This window comes from Rhinolophus sinicus, chromosome 17 (assembly GCF_057876585.1).
Source record: "Rhinolophus sinicus isolate RSI-liver-muscle chromosome 17, RSI-T2T, whole genome shotgun sequence".
Taxonomy (NCBI): Eukaryota; Metazoa; Chordata; class Mammalia; order Chiroptera; family Rhinolophidae; genus Rhinolophus; species Rhinolophus sinicus.
Window position 1 is genome coordinate 70,770,449 of NC_142517.1, and position 26,252 is coordinate 70,796,700.

Consider the following 26,252-nt stretch of genomic DNA (forward strand, 5'->3'; position numbering starts at 1 on the left):
AGAAGAATACTGGTGAGTCAATGAGTCAAATCTCTAAGTCTTTGGTTTTCATTGCCTGACTAGCCAACACACAGAGTTGTTGGCAGGGGTGTAAAGTCAAGGGAAACTGTGCTTTCCTGTCTTTCCTTGGTGGCACCTGCGGGAGCGCTGGGAATCACGCAGTGCTGGGGGGCAGGGCTCAGCAGGAGAAGTGGACATATATATCCTGCATCAAACAGGCAGGTAGTTTTAATTTTTCCATTTCTCTTCTCATTTCTTAGCTGTTGTTCCCCTTTTTCAGAAAAGTGAAATTAATTCTTTGGAATTCTTAGGAACTAGACAGTTTTGAATCTGTAATGTTTATGAATTTGCTGAGAGCACTGGGAAATGAGGCTTCATTTTGCACATGAAGTCATATTTTAACCCAAACCAAAAAAGAAAGGAGAGAGAGAGAGAGAGAGAGAGAGAGAGAGAGAGAGAGAGAGAGAGAGAGGAAAAGAGAGAGAGAGAGAGAGAGAGAGAGAGAGAGAGAGAGAGAGAGACTTGAGAGTCTTTGGGGACCAGAACTGGGTATTGTGTTACAGAAATTTTCCATTTCAGACACAAAGTACATACAGCAATATGTGAGCCAAAAAAAAAAAAAAAAAAAAAAGCTGAGAGAGACTCCAGGAGGGCCTGAAGAAATAATACCTCCTCCTTTAATCCTGAGGAGAGCAGCCAGGTTCTTGGGAAGGGCTGTCCAGAGGTCTGGATCAGATCACTCAGACGTCTGGGATTAGAATGATGATGATAGAAGCATCACGGGGCAAAACTTTAGAGAATTCCCTAAGATGTATTTTGACAAGGAACTTAAATTCTGTGTGCCTCAGTTTCCAATATCTGATGATGAGACAAATGCCTCAAAATTTGTTGAGCATACTAAAAATAATATACATATTGGCTTTGTATAATGGTATGATAATACTAGTTATATTATTATTAAACAATATAGCTAGTGTTTATTAAAGCCTTACTATGAATGAGCCACTGTGATAAAGCTTCCCAAACATTATCTCATTTAATCCTCACAATATCTTGATGAGATCAGTGGTATTCTTTTTCTCATTTTATATGTGAGGGAACTGCAGTTTAGAAAAGCTAAGTGACTGGTTCAAGCTCATAACCTTAAGAGGTGGACTCGGGTCTCAAATTTAAGTCTAGTCTGTACCAAAGAACTGATACCTCACCTTGCCTCCCCAAGAATGGACCAACCTTGCCCCTCACTGCTTTGGTCCTGGGCTGAACCTGGTGAGTGGGACAGGAGACATCATTTGTTTGAGACTGTGTTTCTTTGGCCCCTCATCCTATCTTTTAGTAGTGCGCCTTTCAGGTTAACATGAAAGCACCTATTTTAAAGAAACCTTGGGCTGGTTTTTCAGACAAATAAACTGGTCTTGGTCCCTCGGGCTCCATTCTGAAACATGTATTACCTAGAGCTGTGGTTCCTACAGTTTGGTTTCCCCGACCCAGCAGCATTAGCTTCACATGGGACTTCGCAAGAAATTTGAATTCTCTCACCCCTCCTAGATCGACTGCGAGTTGGGGTGGAATGGGGTGGGGGTGGTGGTGCTCAGCCATCGGTATTTTAACCAGCCCTGGAGCCGATTCTGAGACAGCTACAGTTTGAGAACCACAGGCCTCTGGGGTAGATAAAGGAGAGAGTTAAATCAGGAATCGAGGTCTATGATTCTTAACAGCTGCTAGTGACTCATTCCCCCCAGTATTTCCCTTCTGGGTTCCTGTCCTTTTTAGGATGAAGGATTTGCCTGAGTCCCATCTCGTGTGATAAATTTCATCAACAGCATTGTTCCTTTCTGAATCGATGTGCACTTTGAGCTTTATCCACTCCCATGTGTATGTAGAGCTCACTTCTGTTTTTGGAACCACTGGCTCATTTTCCAGTCTGGTTGACTAGGTTCAAGTTACCCTTCAAGCCAGAAGAGAAAAATAAGGTTTAATAAAACTGGTTTTAGGGTGAATTGAACAATTGCAGAGCAGGAGTTAGCTCTCCAAATGTGCTCAGTTTTAAAGGCTCTGAGCAGAGCTATGCATGAACCAAGAGGCACCCTGCCCTTTCCTCCCCTCCCCACACCTAAAATTCACGACAGATGGTGAAGCAACTAAAGTTGAAAATGGGGAAAATCACTGCTTCAATTTTTTAAGGTAAGCTCTGACTTAAGCTTTGCTTCTCAGGCTCACCGGTCCCACATGTCTCTCAGTGGGAAAACTAAAACAGAACGCACATTTTCTTCCCTCTAGTCCTTTTCCAGAGACTAGTGTACAATGGGTCCCCCGTCCAACACAAATCTGTCTTTTAATAACTGTGTAAACATAACTTTCAATAAAATTTACTCCAAGTTTACTAGTTTGTTACAAAAGCCCTTCTTGTTTTTGGAGATACTGCTTTTCCTAATGAAAATATAGTGGGAAATTTCTTTTGACTTTGCCAGAAAATGGAAACCATGGTTATTGATGTGAGCCATATTGTGCGTCTCTGGGGTAGAAGGACATTTTCTTTCATATCAAAAAAAATTCACTAACATTAAGTTCTGGTTTGAGGGGCCTCTGGAGTGCATCTTACATCTCCAAATAAGGTAAAATAAGAATTTTAAAAAACGTGAACGTGGTTTCTGTTGCTGGAAAGTGTTTTGGAGTTTCAAAAGAGTTTTGCTCAGCACTTTGTGCTGCTATCTGCTCTTATTTTAATTCACTGCAGACATACTGAAAAGAATATCAGTCATGAGCATGGGTGAGCAACATGAAAATGAAGGCAAGATGTGGTATGAATATTAAACTCTGACCCAGTAAAGGGGCAGACTCTGTCTAGCAGTCGTTCCTGAGATTCTTTCCCAGAAGTGTTGTGGCTACAGCCTAAAACCAAAAAGGGAGAATGAGGAAACTGGGACTTCACAGGGCCTTCCCCATTTGACAGATATACCAAGTTCTCTGCCCCCAAAGACCCTTATCTTACAAATTGCATGTTATTGCTATTAGGAACCAACATTAAATATTCTATCTCAATATAACATGTTGAATACAAATTTTGGAGAGAGACAAACCTGAGTCCAAAATCTGACTTTATATCTTAGTAGCTGTGCACCCTTAGACAAGTTACTTAACTTCTCTGAGACTTCTTTCCTACCTATAAGTTGGGGATAAAAATGATCAATTCATAATGTTGCTGTGAAGGCCGATTTGGATAATGCCCAATGCTATAATGTAGTAGCTGTTATTACTGTATATTTTTGCCATCTTAAACTCAATTGGTGCAAACAGTAAATTTATACGCTAAAACAAATATTTGCTGTTGCCTATATACATGCATACATTTATGTGCACAGATGTGGCAGATATTTATATAAAATTGAGAAACATATATATGTAAAATTACATTTGTACTCTAATCAGCTCTGAAAAATAGTATGTTTTTCTTTCCTTTTCTTTTCTTAAATTTCACACTGAGCTCCACAAACTTATTCCTGTCATCTTGAGTGATACTCCCAGGCTGAAGATTGTCTGGGCCCCACATTGATAGGACTCATTAGCAAAATACAGCTTATTGCAGCTGTCTGTCCCATGTCCAATAGATTATCAAACCACTTTCATGATTTCATCATGGTTGTTGTTTGCTCCTCCCATGCATTCAATCCTATGAAAAATGTCAAGCCATGAATTCTTCAAACAATACCCACAGAAAAAATGCATATGGAGTATTTCGTTAGAAAATAATTTAATGTACAACTTGATGTTTCTCGTAAACTCTGATTCTGGTATTAAAAACAGATACACTAAAAAAATCAAGAATAAACTATTAATGTCAAAATATTATTGTTTCTATCTGTTTTGTAAGTCAAGTTCTCATTAAGGTGCTTCACAAATTCAATATTGAAGAAGTGGGGAGTCTGAGAAAAGATGTTACTAGGATTTTAGAATGTATTGGGATGTGAGTACAGGCATTTCTTTCATTTAAAAACTATACACACACACACATACACACACACACACAATTTTGAAACTCCCACTGACTGGAGGAATGCAGAGAGAACCAGCGCGTGAATGGTGGGGGCTGGTGCAGAAACACATTAGGTCATGGGCCCCACCCTGCCAGTGAGATTATCCCCCATATGGTAGTTCATGTTTCTGCGGTTTGCTGAGGGCTGGGGCTAGTTTTAAGTAATTTTTTCAAAGTCCATTAAGCCAGTTTAAAATTATTTTGTGAGCTATTCATTCTATCACATGCTTTAGCAAAATCTACCACAACCTGATAAGCATCGGGATATGTTCTCTGAGAGGCAGCTTAGAGTCTCCTTTTCTTAAATTTCAACTTTCTACCTCATGCAGCAAAATCTCTTTATCTTCTTGGTGTTTAAAGTTTTCCCAGGCACTGAGTGTTTTGACTCAGTCTTGCTACACAATTCACAAGAGACCCTTTTAGATTCATGGTCTGTGTCTCTAGAGATTTTACAAAATGAATTGAACATAAGGTGGTAATAAATAGGTCATCAAATACTTGAGGGTTACAGCTTGTTTTATTCTTTGCTTCATTTATAATTCAGTCAGCACAAGGTATTTCTTGAAGGACCGTTATGTGAAGGACACTGGGCCATACGCAGCTCTTTCGCCTTGGACCTTACACAAGTTTTCTCTCCCTGCTGTACCCCCAGGTGGTTACTACGTCTCACACACACACACACACACACACACACACACATACACATTTTCGTCTCCATCTGCTTTTTTTTTTCTTTTTTTTTAAAATTTGGTACTTGTTTAATGTTTTATTTTCTGAGATCACAAAGTTGACTTAGAACAGTTTTTCCCAAACTTAAACCAGTTGAAAACTATCATCTGGGACATTTGAAAAATAGATATAGTTTCTCCGGCTTTGTAAGCCAGTTTAAAATTATTTAAATATAAATAAAAAAGGGTCCATATATTCCCTGGTATATATGATTCAATAAGGCTGAGGAAGGAACCAGAAATTTTACTTTTAGGAGGTTTCTTATATTATTCGATTCTTTTCAACAGATAAGTTAAGGAGATGACCTCCCAAATCACTTCCAATATTAACATATTACACTTCAGACAATCTTGATGAATTTTCTCATAGGCCTTAATTAATAAATTACACCAACTCTTCTCTAACCTCCTGCCTCCTGAACTTCAATGGTAGCTATCTGTCTTATTCAGCAATTAGTCGTGTACTATTTTGCAGAATTTCTTCAATGCCTCAGACATTTATTTAAACCTTTCATTTTATTTAGTGTTTTGAAATTTTTCTTCATGCTTGCTGAGACTATGGTAGACTCCTTGAGAGGACGGGCAATGTTTTATAGATTTCTTTTTCTTTTTCATTTGGTTTTACATAATGCCTTTCACTCAAATGAATGAGATTTTGTTTCTAATTTAATTTTCCCTTTAAATATTAACATCTTGCTGCCTGGGTAGAGAATATATCATTTCATTCCATATACCAAGAGGCATAAGATTTGGGAACCCTCATTTTATCCTTGCTGGTGCAGCTGTTAGGTACTCAAATAACCCCCTAATCCTTTATAAAAACTTAATCGGACAGCTGCCTTGATAATATGAAATTTCAATAACAGCCTCTGTTGAGGAAAATAATATCCCATTGTAATAAATCTCATAGATTGGTGATATTTCTCTGCAAAGAAATTTCTAATGGACAGGAGGTCCCAAAACTGGGAATCAAGCTACACACTGAAGAAAATCACCTTTAATTTATTCCATGAGATGGAAGTATATTCTGTGGATGTAGCAACTGTTGGAATCTTTGCTATATTCATGGTTTAATGAGACTATTTGAATGTAGTAGAACAGCTCTTTAAAGCACTTTTAACAAGGATACTATTGTTAAAGAAAAACAGCTCTTTCATTTGAGCCATTAAAATTATGAGGGGAATGGATGAAAAAATACCCCTGACAGCATAGTTTTTAATTCAGCTGTGACTTCTCCAGCCTAATCGCCAAAAAGCCAATCGCCAACAAGGCAGTTCTTGTTTACACAGCAGTTTGATCTGGATTCCTGTAAAATTAAACGTAGTTTCACAAATTAAATTTAACACCACCACCCTCTAGGATGTTGTAAATGTAAAGGAGACTAAAACAAACATGGGAAATGTTATTGTAATAGGGCAATGTAAAGTCAGAGCCAATAAAACATAATTATCTTGCTTATGAATATAATTTAGTGCAAAGAGTGTTAACCAAGAGTTGATATTATTTTTTAATATGTACCTACATCATCCTTCATACATCATTAAAACAGATGTCTTTGTTTCCTTCCCTACAGATTTTTTTTTCCACCAGAATTTACCAGAGACATCTATCTGCTGCTTGAGTTAAGCAGTTCAATGGTTTTTGCATTATCACAGTTTAAAATCTCTTTCAAGATTTCATGCAATAAGCATCTTACATTGTTGGTGGTTAATTACATTAGAACATTCAGTCTCTTTGAACTTATCCTCAAAATGGATATTTTTTTTAAATGAAAAAGGTTCACAGGTAACCTGAAACTTATGTCCCAATAGAATTTAACAGGAAAGACTCCTCAGTCTTATCCAAGTTTATTTAGAAGTATGAATAAAAAGACTCTAAAATTTTAAATGAGAAACTCATGTTTAAAGTCTGACCTTGAAAGAAATAGGGAATAAACATTATGTAAATGTAATTAACGTAACACAAATATTCTGATTTGCAAACTGCTCAATTTAACTAGAAAAATGAGGTCACTATAAAGAAGGCTCTGAATTGGCATCTCTGGTAGGGCCTCACATTCACCGAGTGAAATACACTTTCATCATTTTTGCTTGCCTGCATTCCCAAGTCAGGGAATCTCAGTAAGGAGATCCAAGCCCAAAGGGTCAGATGTTTCCTTTCTCAGTTCCCAAATTGCTCAGACCACCAGCTACATTGGCTTGAGACTTTGAGTCTTTACTGAGGAATGCAAGCCTCCAGGGGCCTGTAGAGATTATGGTCAGTGCCGCTAACGGAGGGTAGAGTCCAGTGAAGTCCGGTAGAGACCCGTGAAACTGTAGCTGGTATTTGTGGTGACAATGCTAGTGGCAGCATCTTGAACAGACTGTTCTGGGGTGTCATCTTGGCTCTGTTTTGACTCCTGTGTTTTCTTCCTGTGCTTCTCTCCAGCTCTCTCAGCCATTCTGTGAGCTATCTGACATCCTTCCAATAAATTCCTTTTCTGCTAAAAACTTCAGAGTTAGCGTCTGTTTGTGGAACCAAGAACCCTGACTGCAACACCAAGTTTAATTCCAGCTCTTTAGAACTACACCCTCTAGTGTGTCCCTGTGCCCACGGGGGATCAGGGCTGTGCATCTCACAAGAAACTGAGGTTAGTGTCACTAATGTTATTTACACGAACTCCTCCTCATTCAACTAAGAGTTGAGATCATACAGACAGACACAATCCAACAAGAGGAAAAATTAATAGAGGAACATCGAAAGAAGTAAAAATAAAGGTACTGGTGCTTGAATCAGATTGCTAAATGTATTACTTTATAATGAAAAATGGACTTGAAGGCAAATGAGAACACTCAGTTCAAAGGGCCCTCACATTCTCTTCCCTGCAGGAGAGGCTTCCTGGGGAGCCAAAACAATCAGAGGCTTCTGTGACAGCAATGATGAATATGGAGTCTAAGCAAAGGAAACCTGCTATGCTCAGGGGTGAGTCATCAAATAATGGTTCCTTGGCTCCTCTGCCCTGGCATTGTTGCCGCTGATGACTTTCTGCTTTTGGCTTTGCAGGGTTCTTTAAATCTCTTCCTTTGAAATGTAAATGTATTTGGAAGAGATAATATAGTAAATCACTTACTTTAGCAAAGTGTTTCTCAAACTTGAGTCATTCATGTACTATCTTCACAATCTTGTCATATTCACACACTGTCTGTTCTATTTCTTTTTTATACCTAAATACCTCCAATACTTTTGTTCTAAATAATACACATGTATGTGAAAACTTGCTATGTATATTAAAAACTACATATTTTTTAATACTCATGGAAATGAAACCCATAGTACTAAAATGATTACATAGCGTCATCTTGCAGTCTGCAGAAAGTTTATCAAGTAAACTGCGATTTTGCCCTTTTTTAAAAACTATGCATAAAAGTTAAAATTTTGGAGTCCTTACCAACCAGAAAATGCTGTAACACTTAATGTAAAGTTTGGCTGGGTATAGAATTCTACATTGAAGTCATGTTCCCTCAGATCTTTGAAGACATTCCCCTAACAACTTCTAACATCATACAGAGATGTTGAAGAGAAGTCAGAAGCCAGTTTAATATACATTCTTTATAGATTACTTTCTCTTCTTTGAAAGTTCTCACCTTCTTTTAATCGTCAGCATTCTAAAATATCGTAAGATTACCTAGTTATTTGTTTTTCTTTATAATTTAATTGGCTAGACAAGAGCCCTTTAATCTAAGTAAACATTGTGATTTTTGAGTGCTAAGATTCTTTTTCACGATTTCTTTCCTTCAATTTTCTGTGCTGTTTCTAAGATACGTATTAGTAATATATGGGACTTCCAGGATTGGGTCTCAGTGTTTGGAGCCTATATCAGTCAGGATTTGGTCAGCAAAATAAAAACCTTTCTGTATGTTCCCAGTAGGCAGTGTTTTAATACATGGAATAAACATCGGAAGGGCCGGAGGAGTGAACGTTTCTTGAACTGTCACTGACTAGTTCAGTCTACCATCCCAATGTGCATGATTCTCTAGATGCTCACCTTGAAGCTGCTTCAGGCCTCACATGCACCTTCTGCCTGTACATTTGCTTGCAACTGTCTCTGTTATTCTGGAGAATAATGACTCCTTCTCTTCTACCTTCCAAATCACAGATACCCACTCCAGGCTCTAACCTGAAATCATGTGGGAGGGCACTTTGGGAAATGTAATTCTTGCTTTTTCGTGTTGCACTGAAGTCCTTAGCAGGTGTGGCAAAGATGCCAAAGTGACAGAGATAATTCAGCACAGAGCCACACTGGCTGTGTGCATATCCTAAATCTACTACATACTAGCCACGTGGCCTGGGACCAATTTCTTAATGTCTTAATCTCTCCAACTGTAAAGAAGGAATGATATTACCTAATAGGTTTACTGGGAAGACTGATTGAAAGTAAATCAGTGTCTAGCACATATTCCAATGCTTTGTGGTATATGTTGGCTACTCTATTATTACTATTTAATTATATTTTTTTACATTTCTACCAATGTCATTTTGCTTTAAATTTTGAAAAGCTTAAATATTATTTTCTAGTCTTTCTATATTTCTAAAAAAAAATAATAACTTTAATCACTAAGGTAACTTTCTTATTCAGACTTTTTTACAGTGTCTTCTCTAAGTTGATTCTTTAAAAAAATTTTTTTATTTCAATAAGGTTTTAGAAGATCAAGAGGCAATATCTAGAGTCTAGTTCACCATTTTGCACAGAAGCTGACAGTATTTGAATCAAGAGGCTTGGTCACTAACAATAGTTCAGTTATTCTGCCCTTATTGTCAGGCAGTATGTTTAGAGCTTTACTTCCATACAATCAATTCACCTCAGTCTTAGGAACTAGTATTATCTCCATTTGTAAAGATGAGATAACTGAGGCTTACAGAGATCAGATGACTCGCACAAGGTCATGTAGCTAGTAAGTGGAAAAGCTAAAACTTAAACACAAATCTATTGGTGACCATGTCCAAGTTCTAAAACCACTAGTGCTGGATCTCATCATTTTAAATGGCTGCACAATAGTATCCTCGTGTGTGTGTGTGTGTGTGTGTGTGTGTGTGTGTGTGTGTATTCAATCCCTCTCAGATGAACATTTAGACTGTTTTTAAGATTTGCTGCTATAAACAAACCTTCCATAAATATCTGTGTACTATGGGAAAATATTAATGCACTCTTCTAATTGTCTAAAATACATCCTAGAAGTAGATTTGCTAAGTCAAAAGTTACCCATATTAAAACATTTTTATGTGGTTTGACAAACTGCCCTTAAAAAAGAGGTTGCAGCAATTTGTGCTTCATCGCAGTGTGTGAAAGTGCCTGTTCCTCATGTGCTCACCAATACCGGATTTACCCAATTTTTGCCAATCTCATAAAAAGGAAATGCTATCTCAGTGTTTAAGTCTGCTTTTAGCTTATTTCTAGTGCGGCTAAATAGCTCTTCATATGATTATAGTTCACTTACTTCTCTGTTTGTGAATTGTCAGTTTATTTTCTGCTCACTTTTCTCCTGGGATATTGCCTCTGGCTAGTATGGATTTGTAAATACTCTATAGGGATAGTAACATTTTGCCTGTTACTTATGTTGCATTTTCTGGGGTCACTATTTCTATTTTTACCTTTGCTTATAGTATTTGTAAATGAAGTTTTAAGTATTTATGTAGTCAAATCTATCCTAACTAACTTATATATATATATATATATATATATATATATATATATATATATATATATTTATTTTATTTTATTTATTTATTTTTTTTTCTCTCTTTCAGTGGATGAAAGAATGAAACCTACATGAAAGTTGGTCCACTAGGAGTTCAACAATCTCTTGGCCCAACTTCAGGAAATAGGCGAATTGCTTAAGATGATGAAAGTTTTTACTTACACACTAAATATTTACCTAAGCCAACTTAAGCAGGATTTCCAACCATGCTAGGTTGAAAGCTATTAAGCTTGCCCTTCCGGCTTGTATCCTGCTTAAAATGTGTGGCATTAAATTGGAGTTGGATTTGGATGTCCATGGAGGTTGTTGGGATGGTGCTGGGTAAGTCAGCCCTATTCTTTAACCCTGAGCTTCCTAATTCGTACCAGCTGCTGACATCAGAAAACCTCACTACCATTTGTTCAGTGTCTGGTTCTTTGTTCTTCACGTCTGTTTAAAAAGCTATCAGGACTAATAAAATTCAAATCACAACTGAGCAGAGATGAGATTTGTAACAAGACTGTCCACCAGGCAAAAGTCACCAAGGGTTGGCATAGCCTGTGAGGCATGGGTTTCAGAGAATGGTTCTAAATGAAGGCATCAGGTTCAAAGGCTGTGAATCAGGCACAGGCTCTGATTCAGGGTTAAGTTTCAGTTTTTTCTGTTCCTACCTTTTGATTAGGAGGATCTCTCTGGACCCTTCTGTTACTTGCCTTCTCCAGATGATCAAAACTTCCTCAGCCATGCCTAGCACAACTGTTTCTACTCTGGTACTTTCTCCTCCTTAGGATATTCAGACATGTTCCTAAAAGGAAGGAGCTTTCTCTTCAAAGTTTGAATTCTTAAAAAGGAAGGATGCAAATCCTAATTTTCTTTTTAAAACACCACTACACGTTCCTCAGTTCCTCTGAAATTCTTCCCGAGCATCCCACCCATCTAGAACTTTTCTGTGTTGTGCTTGGTCCCCATCGCCCTTACAGCCTCACACAATGCTCCCTTGGCTCCATTATTGGTCCATCTGCTCTATGAGACTCTGGTTTTCCTCTGGGCAGATCTGTGAGCTACTCATCTCTGTATCTGTAGCACTTAGCACAGTGTCAAGCATATATTAGGCACTCCATAAATGTCTTTTTTATTGGATCTATGTTAGAACAATGGAAAATATTGCATTCCAACATGCTGTTATGACCTTGGCTTGGGGCAAGAGAATTAATAGCGTCTAATACAAATGCAAGTGAAAAACAGTAGTACTCCAGTTGGAGGCATATCACATAGTGGTTCAAAGAGGAAAATGGTGACTCTCAGATAATCCCCTTAGTAGAATAGCCAAAGATTAAGTACAACCATACATGATCAGAGAGGGTGTCTGTAGAATAGGAGAAAAAGGTGTGTTTGGAAAGTGGGCTAAACTTGCAATATAACCAAATAATACTCAGGCCACTGTATCCATTGATCAGTTTACTGGAATTTCATTGGTTAATCTTACATATAAGATCACGTGAAATAAGATGATAATGGTATATAAAATTTAGCATCCCAAGAATTACCTGAAAACATCTGAAGTTTAATATAATTAACTGACCCTGAGATTTATTTTAGACATGTCAAAATAATTTTTTACATGCCAAAGGTTCTTGTAGCGTGCCTTCTCTAAAAATGATAAAAATGTCTTGTAGTAAACTTAAAGAAAGGGGTATGCTATCAATAGAAGTCTTTAAGGTCCATGATTCGGACAGATATCTGCTAAATTAATTCCAAATATTAAACAAGTGTCCTGATTTTGTGTAACCCACACTCAGAAATAGCCCAGACTAAAGATTTCTTTTTACAAAATTGATCTACTGCCTTACTCATATTAAAACTCTTTCCATGTGTTGTACACACAAACACACACACACACACACACACACACACACAACTTATAAATTATTTTAGTTCCACCGTAATTACAGCAAAACACTTGGTTCCTGAAGATTTATGGCATGAAAGCGCCTCTGTTCAAAATGCTGTCTATCTCCCTTTTGGCTTGGTGGGTAGTGAAAAATGGGATTATCAGGAACATTCCTACATCTTCTAGAACACCCCTTCTGGAAATGCCTCTCCTTACCTTCACCATCTGGCAGACTCTTGGACACAGATGGGATACCTATGGGCTCCAACTCTCTTGACTATCAATGGGAAGAGGAAAGACTATGGCTAGGTGTATATATGGCCAGGTCACTTTTTGAAAGTAGAAAAATAGAGCCCATATTGCCTCATGGTCTGAAATGCTGTTTTTCCTGCTAGAAAAAATCGTAGGCTAGAGAATCCAGCCCAATAGTTGAAATTGAGTTTAATTCAAGAAGTGATGGTATGCTCTTTGGCCCTGTAGAAAAAGTTGTGAAGGTGCCAACTAGTGCTTACTCATTTGGTCATTAGCATTAGAGTATGTTTGAGATTGTCCCATATTTCAGCACCTTACCTATTCTTGTTTTTTTGGACTTGATGGGAGTACATTGAGGTCTGTATTTGAATTAAATTTGACATTGATAATGACTGTTGGAATTATTGTTAGAATGGGCCATTTTGGTTCTCTGGCCTCATTAAGAGGCACTATGTGGTGGAATCATAAGCCTTTTCCTATCCTGTCTTAATTGAATACATATGGTAGGCAACCCAAGGATGACTTTTGGTAGTTGTTTGTTTTGTGGCTTCTGTAAAGTGAGTGTACCCAACATGGTTGTGGACAGTATCAACAAAATATTATTTACTGGGTTGCCCATCCCTCTCCCAAATAGACTACCTAAGAAGAAACTGAGTAGATATTAAGAATAGAGTCAAAAGTGAGGAGTGCAAAAACTCAGTAAGATTTTTGTTGAGTACAACAGAAAGTTACTTGAGGACCTTGTCAGGCAACCAGCCTGCTCTTACTGAATTTATGGCATGCCCCTGTCACTTGGAAAATTACCAGATATCCCTTGGTGATAATAATCAATATTGTCTTTTCCTCTCTCATCTTTAAAAAGCGACAAAAATGGGCAGTAAGGTGATGCAGCCTCTGAATGCTACTGAGAACATAAGACCATTGATGCCCAATTTCTTTCAGTGCTTTTCTTATTGGACCAGAGGTTTTTGGCAGTTACTGTGGGAGTGGTTCTTCAGGGCCTTAGAGATCCCTGGGCATGGGTATGGAGTGATAAACTAGTGTGGGCTATGATGTTATACATTCTTTACATGAACTTCCAGTCATGCCTTGGTGCTTGGTGCAATTCCTGTGTTTCCCTAAAAATGAGACCTAACCGGAAAATAAACCCTAGCATGATTTCTCAGGATGCTCGTAATATAAAATAAGCCCTACCATATTTCCCTGAAAATAAAACTGGGTCTTATATTAATTTTTGCTCCAAAAGACGTACTAGGGCTTATGTTATATTACGAGCATCCTGAAAAATCATGCTATGGCATATTTTCCAGTTAGGTCTTATTTTCGGGGAAACATGTTAGTAGTTGCCTTCGAACAGTATTGCTCTGGGCTGCTTTCTCTCATACACAGTGAACAGGCATTACTCTTTCCTTTGTTTGGGAGAAGTAGAGCAGAGAGGAGTAAAATAACCACAGAGGTGAAAAATAAAAAATTTCAGTGCTTGGAATGGAACGTCACAATTCTGTCAGTCATCCTGATGACCATTCATTTCTGCAGAATGTAAGAGGGAAGTCAGGGGAATCAAAGACAATTGCCCTTTCAGTTCAGGGCCTCAGGGAAGATCCTTGGTGCATTCTTGTTCCTTGTTGTGCCTTCTCTTCATTACAAATAGCCTTTTATGAAGCTTACAAGACAGGACAGGATAACAGGCACTCAATTAGCAACAACATGGGTGAGTAACCCTGGGCAGGGCACCTGAGGGGGCTTAGGGAGGGGCAGAAAGACAGAGATCCTCTCTGGATAGAAAGCAAACCTGACGCTCCTGCAGTCTTTGACCACTGTTTTGTGAACTTCAGAGGAAGTGCCGTTCTGTCCCTCATTCTTGCGCCTTTTGCTTATGTCACTGCCCCCACCCCCAACACTATCAAACACACACAGTTCCATCTGACTCACTGCCCTGTTTCTGTAACCTTGGGCAAGTTACCTCACCTCTAAGAGCCTCTGTTTATTTATAAGGGAGGATAATATTCATGACTGCCTGCTGGCTGGAACTCGCATTAGTGACAGGTGGGGCAAAGCTGAGTGTCCTGCCAGACTTGCAGCTGGACAAGATAACTCGGATGTGGTTCCCTGCATGTTTCCAGCCGAGTGGGATCCTTCTCTAGAAGGTTGGTCCCCAGAAACTCCAGTTTATAACAACTTCAAAGTTACAGTCCTGAGATCTTTAGCAGTTTTTTATTCCCCCTAGTTCATTTACTCAGGAGACAGAGATGATAGCTCCAGAGAGATAAAAACAATTTCTGTGTTTAATTTTTAAAAGAACTCTCTGATCTTAACTTTTCTAGTTTTTCATAGAAAACAGAATATTAAAACTAGAGGGTACCTTAAAAAACAACAAAACCGCTCCTTGTCTCCATTTCAAAAATGAGAAAATTGAGACCAAAAGACCTGAAGTGACTTGCTCAGTGTTACGTGGTTAGCACGTAGTAGTAGCAGACTCAACAAAACCGTGACTTCCTCTCTGCTGTGCCATTCTGTTACCGATGGCAGAAAAACCAATAACCCTCAATGTACCATTCCCTCTGAACCACAGGTTAAGACTTCTTTCTTTAGTCATCTCTGGCAATTTTTAAAATCACATTTTATACAAATTTACAGTCAATTGCCAATTTGTTACCACCCATGAATATTTACTGAGAACTCGTAATCTTCGGGATATTTTATAATGAAAAGTACACTCATACACTGGGGACTCTCAGGACAGTGTGGTTTAGTTCACTTGGTAATCTTCATATCTTCAAAATTATTTAGTACTATTTCAAAAGCAGTATCTAACATGTTTCTGGGAAAGGGTAAGTGGGTATTGCAGAACTGAGGATGACCCATCAATAGATGTTTATGGTTATTCACAGTGAGGATGCATTCTTCCTTGAAACTGAGTCACCACCAATAATTCTAAAAAGTGGCATCAATCACAGACAAAGAAAATGATGAAATCAGGACTAAGATGCCTATTTTGTGCTACATTTTATGTTCTATTTGTTGGACTGCAAGTTGCCAACACAACTATGTTCTATAACAATACCTCTTATCAGAACCATTTCCATTTTGCAAAGAGAAACAAAATGAGATAAATTTTGGTAGAGAACAGTCAGGTTTTAGGAAGTGTAGCCATTGGTTCTTGCCTCTATTCAGGATTCCTATCTAAGCAGAGCTAAATTTTGCGAATTACATATATTTGAACTTGAAGGTACATCTCCTCAGAATTGGTAAAATCAGATTGAGGTACTGGTTTTCCTGGGGTCATAAAGAAGCCTGCTACCTGCTCATTCATTACAACATCTCTGGTTGGCCTCTGTTTTTTTTGTTTTTTGTTTTTTGTTTTTCTCTTGCAACCTGCTCAAACACTAATCAAAAGTTTTCAGCTGCTTACTTACCTTGTGAAATCTAATGAGATCACCAAAAAGCAGGCCTGCAGATGAAAGGCATCACTAATGAGAAATACCCAAGAGCTCCAGCTAAATGCACCATAAAAGGCTTATAATAAGAAATGAATCCTTGAAAACATCAGCCCAGTGATGACAAAAAAAGAATTCTTCCTCGTTAGAGTTCTCTTCAGGAAGTATTTTTTATATGATTTTGGCTTTAGGAAAAAAAAAATGACTGGGCTTTGTGGGGGTTACCTAAGTGCAGAGTGAAACTGCAAATTCAAACTGTTTGAATCTTGTCCTCCAGATACAGAGGTCTCATGTGGAACAATCTCATTTTCATTTTGCTTTCTGGGAACCCCTCCAAGGCAAGGTGAATTGCCAGCTTTTTGTGACCTTCAGTTCCTTAACTACTCCCAAGAGAAACTTGAACTTGGAACTGTAGAGAGGAGGGGAACAATTTTCAAGTTGGTGTGGGGAAGGGGCAGAAGTTTCTTTCTCTGTTTGCTCATTGCCCAAAGCTTATGAGTTCTCTTGTACCAAGATCCTTGGAGACTCTGAGATTACAGAAATGGGAAGAAAACGTGCGATAAAAGTGCATATTAACCCCAAAGCAAGGACGCAGACAAGAATATCACATGGGATACAGATTCAGGCACCCAGCCAGGAGCAGTTCCCTGTGAAGTATTAGGAATAGAAAAACACTTAGTCCCCTCCAGATACACAGCTGATGCAGAACTCCCTGACTTCTCAGAGCATTCTAGGATTGAAATGGAATTCATTCATAGGGCATGAATTATCCTCCTGTAACACCAGTTGGTTTCTACATAGATTAGGTTTATACTCATGATGGATTCCCAACCTGTAGGAGGGTTTCCTTAGGTTTCCTACCACTTGGCAACTGCTTGACCCATGAGACATCCATCTGGTTATAGAGTTAACCAAGAGAGGATTTGTGTCTATCAAGAGACACCATGTGGCTCTGTAACCCCAACCCATGTATCCTGTCCCATAGTTATGCAACAGATTATAGGACAGTGATTTCTTACCTCTCCCAGCAAGCATTCCTTTGATATATTACTTAGCTCATGGACACATGGTTTGAAAGAGTTTTGTCTTTAAGGCAGATTTTATTAAGTAACAACTTATGTCTTCATTTTCATTCCTCAGTGAAAATCTAGTTAGAGTAACATTACCACACTGACCTGATAGAATCCTAGTCAAAAGCAAAACAATCAATATTTGAGTGGGTCTCTGTAGCCAGAGAACAGGCTGTGTAGTCATTTGGCATTTTTAATTCCTAAAAATAGCTAGTGTGTCCCATTCCTACTATGTGCAAGCCTTAGGGATCCAAAGAACTGCTTGTGTGTTAGAAAAAAAGAGCAAAGAATTTGGAGTCCCAAGACCTATGGGACTTATTAGCTGAGTGATGTTGAGAAGGGCACCCACATTAATTGAGTTTCAGGTTTCTTACCTGAAAAGATACCATCAGAAAATGACACTCCCCTTACAGGGCTGTTATGAAGATTAAATAAAATTGTGTGGGGAAGTTTTGGCATATTTAGGTTTCTCAAAGACAGAAATTTGATGGCAGAAATAAACTTAAAAACAACCTTTGTATATTTCTAGTCAAAATGGCAGAGTAGGTAAACATTGTGCTTACCTCTTCGCAGGACCATATCAATTACAACTAAACCACAGAACAATCATTACTGAGAATCACCTGAGGTCAAGCGGAACCAAAACCCTACAACTATGAACATACAAAAGCCACCTCCACACTGGTAGGAGGGGTAGACACATGGAACAGGCTGGCCACACACACTTGTGTGACCATTAAAAATTAGGAGGGATATCTTGGCGGCAAATGTCCCCCCCTGAGGAACAAGGAGTCCCAGCCTCTCTCCAACCCAGGGTTTCAGTGCTAGGGAGAGAAGTCCCTATAATTTCTGGTTGTAGAGAACCAGTAGAGAGAGGGTAGCTGCACTCCCAGATGCTCCTCTAAAGAGAAAGCGTATGGACTTACTTGCTCTTGAAATCACTCGCTCTGAGCTCCAGCAGTTGGGGCAACAGCTTGAAAGGCGACAGGGAGGAACTGAGTTTTGTCTAGCTTCAGAGTAAAAGCTAGAAGGGCAGCAGTTTTCTAGACGGAGCAGCCGAGGAAGCCATTGTTTTTTTGTTGAGCCCTCCCCCTCCCTGCCCACGCAGATGCCATATCTGAGTCTCCATCAAATTGGCTATCACCTTTCATCTGTTCCGCCCTACAGATTCCCTGAGACCCCGCCCCACCCAAATTTCGGGCAAACCCAAGCCGCTTCCAGTGACCTTTCTGCATAAATGGCCTGCCGTGGCTCGTGCTGTGAACTTTTCTAAAATCTCTCAAAGGTTCACGAAACCCAAACAAGCAGCATCTGGCTTCGGCATGTTCCCTACCTCAGCTGAGCAGCCCTAAGCCTGGCACTAACAACGGCCGGCCTTGGTTCTCAGGTTGGCCTCTCAAGGCACCTCTAAACACAGCATGGGTGGCAGCCATCTCTGGATTGCTTTGTAGCTCATGCCAGGTGGCCCCAGGCAGGGAACAGATTGTAGCTGAACTTGGCCTATAGTGAGTCCCCTCCCAGGAGGCCTCGGGGCTGGCAGGCCCAGTAGTCAGCTTCAGACTAGCCTGGAGCATCACCCAACCACCTTCAAGGATGACACACCCAAAGGGTAGACTAGATAAGCACCAGAGCCCTGCTAAAGCAAATCGTACTCTATTGGGTCAGCCCCTTCACAACAGCTCCTCTACTGCAGTCACAGCCAGTCCTCACAACCAATCATTCTAAGGGTCAATCCCTCCCATTGATGTGCAAATAGCAATCAAGTCTCAACTACAACAGGAGGGCACAGACAACCCACATGGGGGACACACCTGGAGCACATGGCTGTGGTAACCAGGGAGACTGCACCCCTGGGTCCCATAGGACACCTATTACATAAGGCCACTCTACTAAGACTGGGAGACATAGCAGCCATATACAGAAACAAATAAATGGGGAGACAAAGAAACATTTCCCAAATAAAAGAACAGAACAAAGCTCCAGATAAAGAACTAAACAAAATGGGACAAGCAATCTACCAGACACAGAGTTCCAAACACTGGTTATAAGGATGCTCAGTGATGTATTGGAGAGCTTCAACAAAGAGCTAGGAAACATAAAAATGAGATAGAAAACATAAAAGAAAGAACCAGTGAGAAATAAACAATATAATAACTTAAATGAAGAATACATTAGAGAGAATCAACAGATTAGATGAAGCAGAGGACATAATCAGCAATTTAAAAGATAAGATAGCAGAAAATACCCGATCACAACAGCAGAAAGAATCCAAAAACAAAAAACAAACAAAAAAACAAAACAAAAAAACTGACGGTTTAAGTGGCTTCTGGAACAACATGAAGCATACCAACATTCACATTATTGGGGTACCAGAAGGGGAAGAGAGAGAGCAAGGAATTGAAAACCCATTTGAAGAAATAATGACTGAAAACTTCCCTAACCTGGTGAAGGAAGTAGATATACAAGCCCAGGAAGCACAGAGTCCCAAACAAGATGAACCAAAAGAAGCCCTCACCAAGACACATCATAATTAAAATGCCAAAGGTTAAAGACAAAGAGAGAGTCTTAAAAGCAGCAAGAGAAAAGCAGTTAGTTTCCCACAGGGAAGCTCCCATAAAACTGTCAGCTGATTTCTCAACAGAAACTTTGCAGACAAGAAGGAATTGGCACAAAATACTCAAAGTGATGAAAAGCCAGGACCTACTACCAAGATTACTCTACCCAGCAAAGCTATCAGTTAGAATCCAAGGACAGATAAAGAGCTTCCCAGATAAGAAAAAGCTAAAGGAGTTCATCGCCACCAAACCAGTATTACAAGGAATGTTAGAGGAACTTCTTTAAAACAAAAAACAAATACAATATATGAAAAATAAAATGGCAATAACTGCATATATATCAACAATCACTTTCAATGTAAATGGATTAAATGCTCCATTCAAAAGAAGGGTGGCTAAATAGATAAGGAAACAATACCCTTACACATGCTGCCTACAAGAGACACAGTTGAGATCAGAAGATACACACAGACTGAAAGTAAAGGAATGGGAAAAAGATATTTCATGAAAATGGAAACAAAAATGTTGGGCTAGCAATATTTATACCAGACAAAATAGACTTTAAAACAAAGGTTATAACAGGGACAAAGAAAGACCCAGTAACCCCATTTCTGGGTCATTATCTGAAGAAACCCAAAACGTTACTTTGAGGGTATGTGTGCATCCATATGTTCATTGCAGCATTATTTACAATGGCCAAGATGTGGAGGCAGCCTGGGTGTCTGTTGATGGATGCATGGATAAAGAGGAGCTGGTACATATATACAGTGAAATATTGTTCAGACATGGAAGGGAATGGGTTCTTGCCATCTGTGGTGGCATGACTGGACCTGGGGTGTATTGTGCTGAGTGGAGTATGTCAGACAGAGAAAAACAGATGCAATGTGATTTCGCTTATATGTGTAACCTAAAGAACAAAACAAACAAACAAACAAAACAGAAACAACTCATAGATACAGAGAACATTTTGATGGTTGCCAGATGGGAAGGCAGGTTGGGAATGGGTGAAAAAATGGAAGCGATTAAGAAGTACAGATTTGTTGTGACAAAGTAGTTATGGGGATGTAGGGTATAGCATAAGGAATATAGTCAATAATATTGTAATAACTATGTATGGTGTCAGACGGGTATTAGATTTATTGGGGTTATAGATGGGATGGGGTGAAACAAGTGGAAGCATTAAGAAGTGCAAATTGGTGGTTACAAAATAGTCATGGGGATGTAAAGCAGAGGGAATATAGTCAATAATATGGTAATAACTATGTATAGTGCCAGGCAGGTACTAGACTAGTTAGGGGGATCACTGCTTAAATTATACAAATGCCTAACCACTGTGCCGTGCACCTGAAATTAACCAAAATAATATTGAATGTCAACTGTAATGAAAAATTAAAAAGTGGGAAAAGGTGAAGGGGAATAAGAGGTTCAACTTTCTAGGTATAAAACAAATAAGTCATGGGGATGTAACATATAACATGGGGAATATAGTCAATAATATGTGATAGTATAGTACGGTGCCAGATCGTTTCTGGATTTATGGTGATCAGTTCTTTAGGTATATAAATGTTGATTAACTATTGTGTACACCTGAAACTAATAAAACATTGTATGTTAGCTATATTTTATTAAAAATCTTTAAAAAATATTCTGGTATAATATATAAAAAATTTGTTTCTATGTTACATTAAAATCAAATAAACAAACACAACAATATTTGTGAACCAGGAGATAAGAACAATTTTCTCTCACAGCTTCAGAAAGGCATCAAAATACTGACCTGAGGGTAATTGTTAGTGTGTGTGTGTGTGTGTGTGTATGTGTGTACACGTGTGTGTGCACATGTGCGTGTGTGCATATGTGAATATGTGTTTTGTGACTACTTTCCTGGAGGAGAGGAAAAACACAGTGATATTGAGTTTTATGCCTGTGCAGGCTAAAGAATACCAGGGAGGAGGTAATAAATATATGCTCTGAGGATCCAAGCAAATAATTTAGAAAGGACTTCTTCCTTTTTCACACTTAGAATGCAACCAGTATAGATACTGTTGGCTGGTAATTTTTCCCAAAAGAAAGTGTTAAAGGACATGGGCTTTGGAGTCTGACACATCCCAACTCAAATTTCACCTCATTTTGCTAGCTCTGTAATTTGGGCAAGTTGCATAAATGTGTTCTAAGAATTAAAGGGAAAAAAAAGTAGATGAAACATCAGTAGCTCATTTCCTGTCATAACAAAAACTGGATAAAGGTGAAATATTGTTATGAGTTCTTGTATTTCAGTGTCATTGTTTTCTTTTTATCCTAATGTTTTAGGCAACAAAAATGATAGCATGATTTAGGCAGGGTCAGTTGTATTAGAAAAGGGGACTCAGTGGACTTGGTGATGTAACCCCTATTTGTGATACCTTTGCTATCATACTCTTAGGTATGTATGAGGTGGATCGGTGAAAAAGAGAAACTTTGTTCAAAGATGTTTAGCCAACCACATTTCATGACGGCATTTCTTTATCTTGATTTTGAAAATGCTCAGGAATTGTGGCTGCTTTGAAATTTCTGCCAGACAGCTAATGGAATTTTTAGGTTTCATCCAAACAAAAATGAAACTGGGGGTGGGGGGACAGAAGAAGGCTTGCTTCTGTACATTACTGTTCATTTCTTAAATAACACTATCAAGCCATTTGAACTCTAAGCTAACATGTGTCTGTTTGGTACTAGAAACCTTGACATGATAGAACGTTGATGGTTCCTCTTGCTTTAAGCCTCCTTCTGCCCAAATCCCTTGGATTTAGATGAGTCGATATTAGCTGAGGTGAAATGAGATAGTAATTAAACTCTTGAATTCCCAGATAAGGGTTGGGATGGTGTCATTTTTTTCCCCCTAGAAATAATTCTGATGCTGTACTGTAGTTGGGGCTCAAGGATTTGAGTCTCTGGAATATAAAGAGGCAGAGATCTAGCCTGAGAATTGCCTGGCTTTACTTAGGAAATAGTCCCAATTACTTAGGAAGACTCCAGTGACTACCACCACTAGGAATGCTTCTCTTTGTTTCCTACCTGTTCCTCCCTTCACGTCCTCTCAAAGAAGATCAAGTCTAGTCCAATGCTGGCCTTTTGGTTATATGGTACACAATTAGCCTGGGTATGGCACAAAATTAGCCTGGGTATGGTACACAATTAGCCTGCGTATGGTACACAATTAGCCTGGGTATGGCACAACCAAGGACCAATGGAGAACTTGTCTTCTTAGTCAGCCTTGCTTTCCCCTATGATACTCCCCGCATGCCCATTTTATGCTCCTGCTTGTGCTCACTCCACGACTGCATGGGAAAAGCATTGGGTTAGGAATGAGGCAGAGCCGAGTAGATTCTTGGTTCAGTTTCAGCCCAGTCTGTATGAACTTGGGCAAATTAATTTACTTCTGGGTTCTAACTTCCTAACATGTAAAAGAAGTAATCATGTCTATTTAATCTAGTCAATGTCAAGAATAACCTCTTCCCCTGCCTCCTATTTAATATTCAATTTGCCTGCAATGGGAAGAAAAACTGGATATACGCTCAGGGGCCATCAGTGGTTTGGCCTTGAGTCAGATGCTGCACAGAAAGAACAGGTCAGACTTGAGTGTCTGCCCCTAAGGTAGCCTACAGTTTGTGGGAAAATCTGGCCAATACATTTGAATGCCCTGACACACTTCTCCCTCTTCCAAATCACCTCCATCACTTGTATTACCTACAAACATTCTCTGGAAACTGGTCAGACAGGGCTTACTATCATCACAGAAATCTATCAGTTTTCCATAATTCTCCACTGCATTCCTGGGAGTTAGCCACAGACATGCCACAGATTTCACAAGGGGTTTGTGCCTGAGCCACATGCTGCTATGGCCTCAACTCCCGCATCTAGTTAACTGCCTGAGCCACCTAAAAATTCCGGCCATAAAGCTTACCAAAGGAGATTCACTTCAGTTCCATAAATGATTGACAAAAATGGTGTCAAACATTACCTAGTTTAATACATGGCCAACCCTTCCCTAAAGGGAGTTCAGAAAAACAGGGCCTCCTTATCACCAGGCTTCTAATAATGACAAGAGCCAGAAACCATTGCATACACCTGACAAATGTATGTGGTGACAATATAACAACGTTTCTAAAGGAGTTATATTCAGACCTAAAGAAGAATAGATTGTGTTCATTAAAAATACCATATTTCCAGAATGTGTAGACTTTAAGGGGAAAGATCCATGTTTTTCAATGAATCCTTAATAATCTTATTCTTTCTCAAAAATCACTTAAGAACATGTTCTATAGTTAGTCTAGTTCTTCCCTATAAACCTCCAGCAGTAGAGGAAGCTTCTCCAAAGCCACAAGCTCTATGCCTGAGGAGATATCAGGTATCCAGTTTGTGCATGAATCTTGTTCATGTGTGTTTATTATGGCACTGGGAAGGACCCTGTGGCATTTACTACTCCGGGTAAAATAAAAACTACTCTGGTCAGAAGAGTGTATGGACTGCAGCTTCATAGATGGGTATCTTCTACATTGCCTTGTATCTATTCTATAGAGACCCAGGCAAGGGCTTTAGTGGTCTTCCATCAAAGGTAGGAAACAGCCCTGTCCGTAAATCATTGACCTATCTACCTGGGGTGATAAGCTTAGGTAAACATGCTTGATTCTGCTCCAGCAATTTCAAGAATTTTAACTCCCTAGGTCCCAAAGCCAAAAAAAATGCACATGGCTTCCTGGGAGATCCTGTCATTTGAGGTTGACAGCCATCTGCAGGGACAGAGTGTTCCTCAGAATTATATGTAAACTGTCCTTTCTGGTATATCTTGAAAGTGGAAAGAATTCACACAAGCAAAATTCTGGAACAAAGCCATTTTTGCAGAACCACGACTGATGCAAGAATGTTAATAAATCACAAACAGGATTTTTTTATAATAAGCGATGAAAAACTCCAAACTTTTGAAATATGTAGAGGAACAACAACATTTTTTCAAAGGGGAGAGAAAATGGAGGAAAAATATAGCCTGCTTTCAGAACATGTTGGTGGACAAATGATTGAATTCTCCCAACACACACCCACATCTACCATGTCTCCTTCAGTAGACCATCGTCAGATGCTCTTGTTACAAGGCGAGGCCACATGAGAAAGAGAGAAAGGCCTGTGAGCAGACAGATCACCTACCTTAATTGCTGAATTCAATTTAGAGTCTTTCCTCAGCTTCCTTCCTGACTCAGCAATGATAGCCCACGACTGTTCCAATCCTTAATGAAGAGTTTCAGATATTGGGAAGAAGCATCCACACAGGCTTTTACATTTTTCCAAGCAGGCAGTTGAGGTGTTCCCCTCTGTTTCCATTCCTGCTCTCTCTCTGGCCCTTGCAGATAGTGGTCACGAGCAGCAACTTGCTTGCAGCCAGGTATGTTGACAGATGTGAAGGAGGGAGCCTGTGCTGGTCTCAGCTGCCTGGTCTGGCCAATCATTACACACCGGGCCAGGCTCCTAGTCCTGCTCAAACCTGACCAGAGATCTTGGTGACAAAAATAGACAGCAGTACTGTAGGGGGGAAAAAGCAGGGTCTGTTAGCTACTGACAACCCAGAAAAGCAATTACCTTGCAATTGGATCTGTGAAGTAGACAAGTATATACAAGAGGAAAATCCCTTTTATTTCACTCCTTTTTATTTTAGCAATCTCAGGAGGGAATTTTGAGGTCACTTTATCCGATATCCCTTTTAATAATGGAATTTCTTCTGTTGAATTCTTGTCTAGTAAGAATCATCTAGAAGTTGCCTAAACAAATATGATTGTCATTTATTGAGAGCACAGCATATATGTTAGGCATTTTATATCTTCATAATAAAATCTTCATAATAACCTGGAGATTTTATATCCATTGCATAGATGAGGGAACAGATGCTCAAAGGGATAATGGTCATGCCACGAGTAAGTGCAGAAGTCAGAACTAAACTCAGATCTGCTTTAAAACCAGTACCAGTGTCAATGCACTTTCCATGATTCATGCTGTGGTAGGCTGAATAAAAGCCCCCAAAGATGTCCATGTTCCAATCCCCAGAATCTGTGAATATGTCACCTTACATGCTAAAAGGGACTTGTAGCTGTGATCAAGTTAAGGATTTTGAGATGGAAGATTATCCTGGATTATCCAGGTGGGCCCAGTGTATCCTAAGAGTCCTCTAAAGAGGTCAGAATCGAAGTCAGAGATGTGATGACAGAAGCAGAGCCAGAGGTGACATGTTGGTTTTGAAGATGAAGGAAGGGGCCATGAGCCAAGGAAGGTGGCTTGTAGAAGCTGTGAACGCAAGGAAATGGATTTTCCTCTAGAGACTCCAGAAGGAACACAGCCCTGCTGGCCCAGTTTAGATTTCTGACTCCAGACTTGAAAGGTAATTCCACATAGAAATGTGCTTTACTAAGCCAAGCTCTCCCTTCTTGAAATGGCAACTCGTGGGTCCTCGCTCTTCCCTGCACAATAGGCAGTCATGGAGGCATTTGGAAATTATGGGAAAGGACTCAGAGTCCAGATTCTAGTCCCAGCTCTACCTTAGGCTGTCAGTCTGG

General features: G+C 39.3%; 1 protein-coding gene across 13 annotated transcripts in view; it reads right to left on the minus strand.

Moving 5' to 3' along the window:
* The window catches only part of PHLDB2 (pleckstrin homology like domain family B member 2), a 229,646-nt gene extending 204,489 nt beyond the window's left edge, over positions 1-25,157 (minus strand). For 5 of the 13 annotated variants that reach the window (XM_074332046.2, XM_074332112.2, XM_088794208.1 and 2 more), the window contains exon 1: positions 24,856-25,093. The gene's annotated coding sequence lies outside the window, so the exon portion shown is untranslated. Of the gene's footprint in view, positions 1-24,855 lie in introns of all 13 variants that reach the window. The other 8 variants (XM_019715173.3, XM_074332098.2, XM_088794214.1 and 5 more) reach the window with 3 other exon arrangements.
* Positions 25,158-26,252: the final 1,095 nt, after the last annotated feature.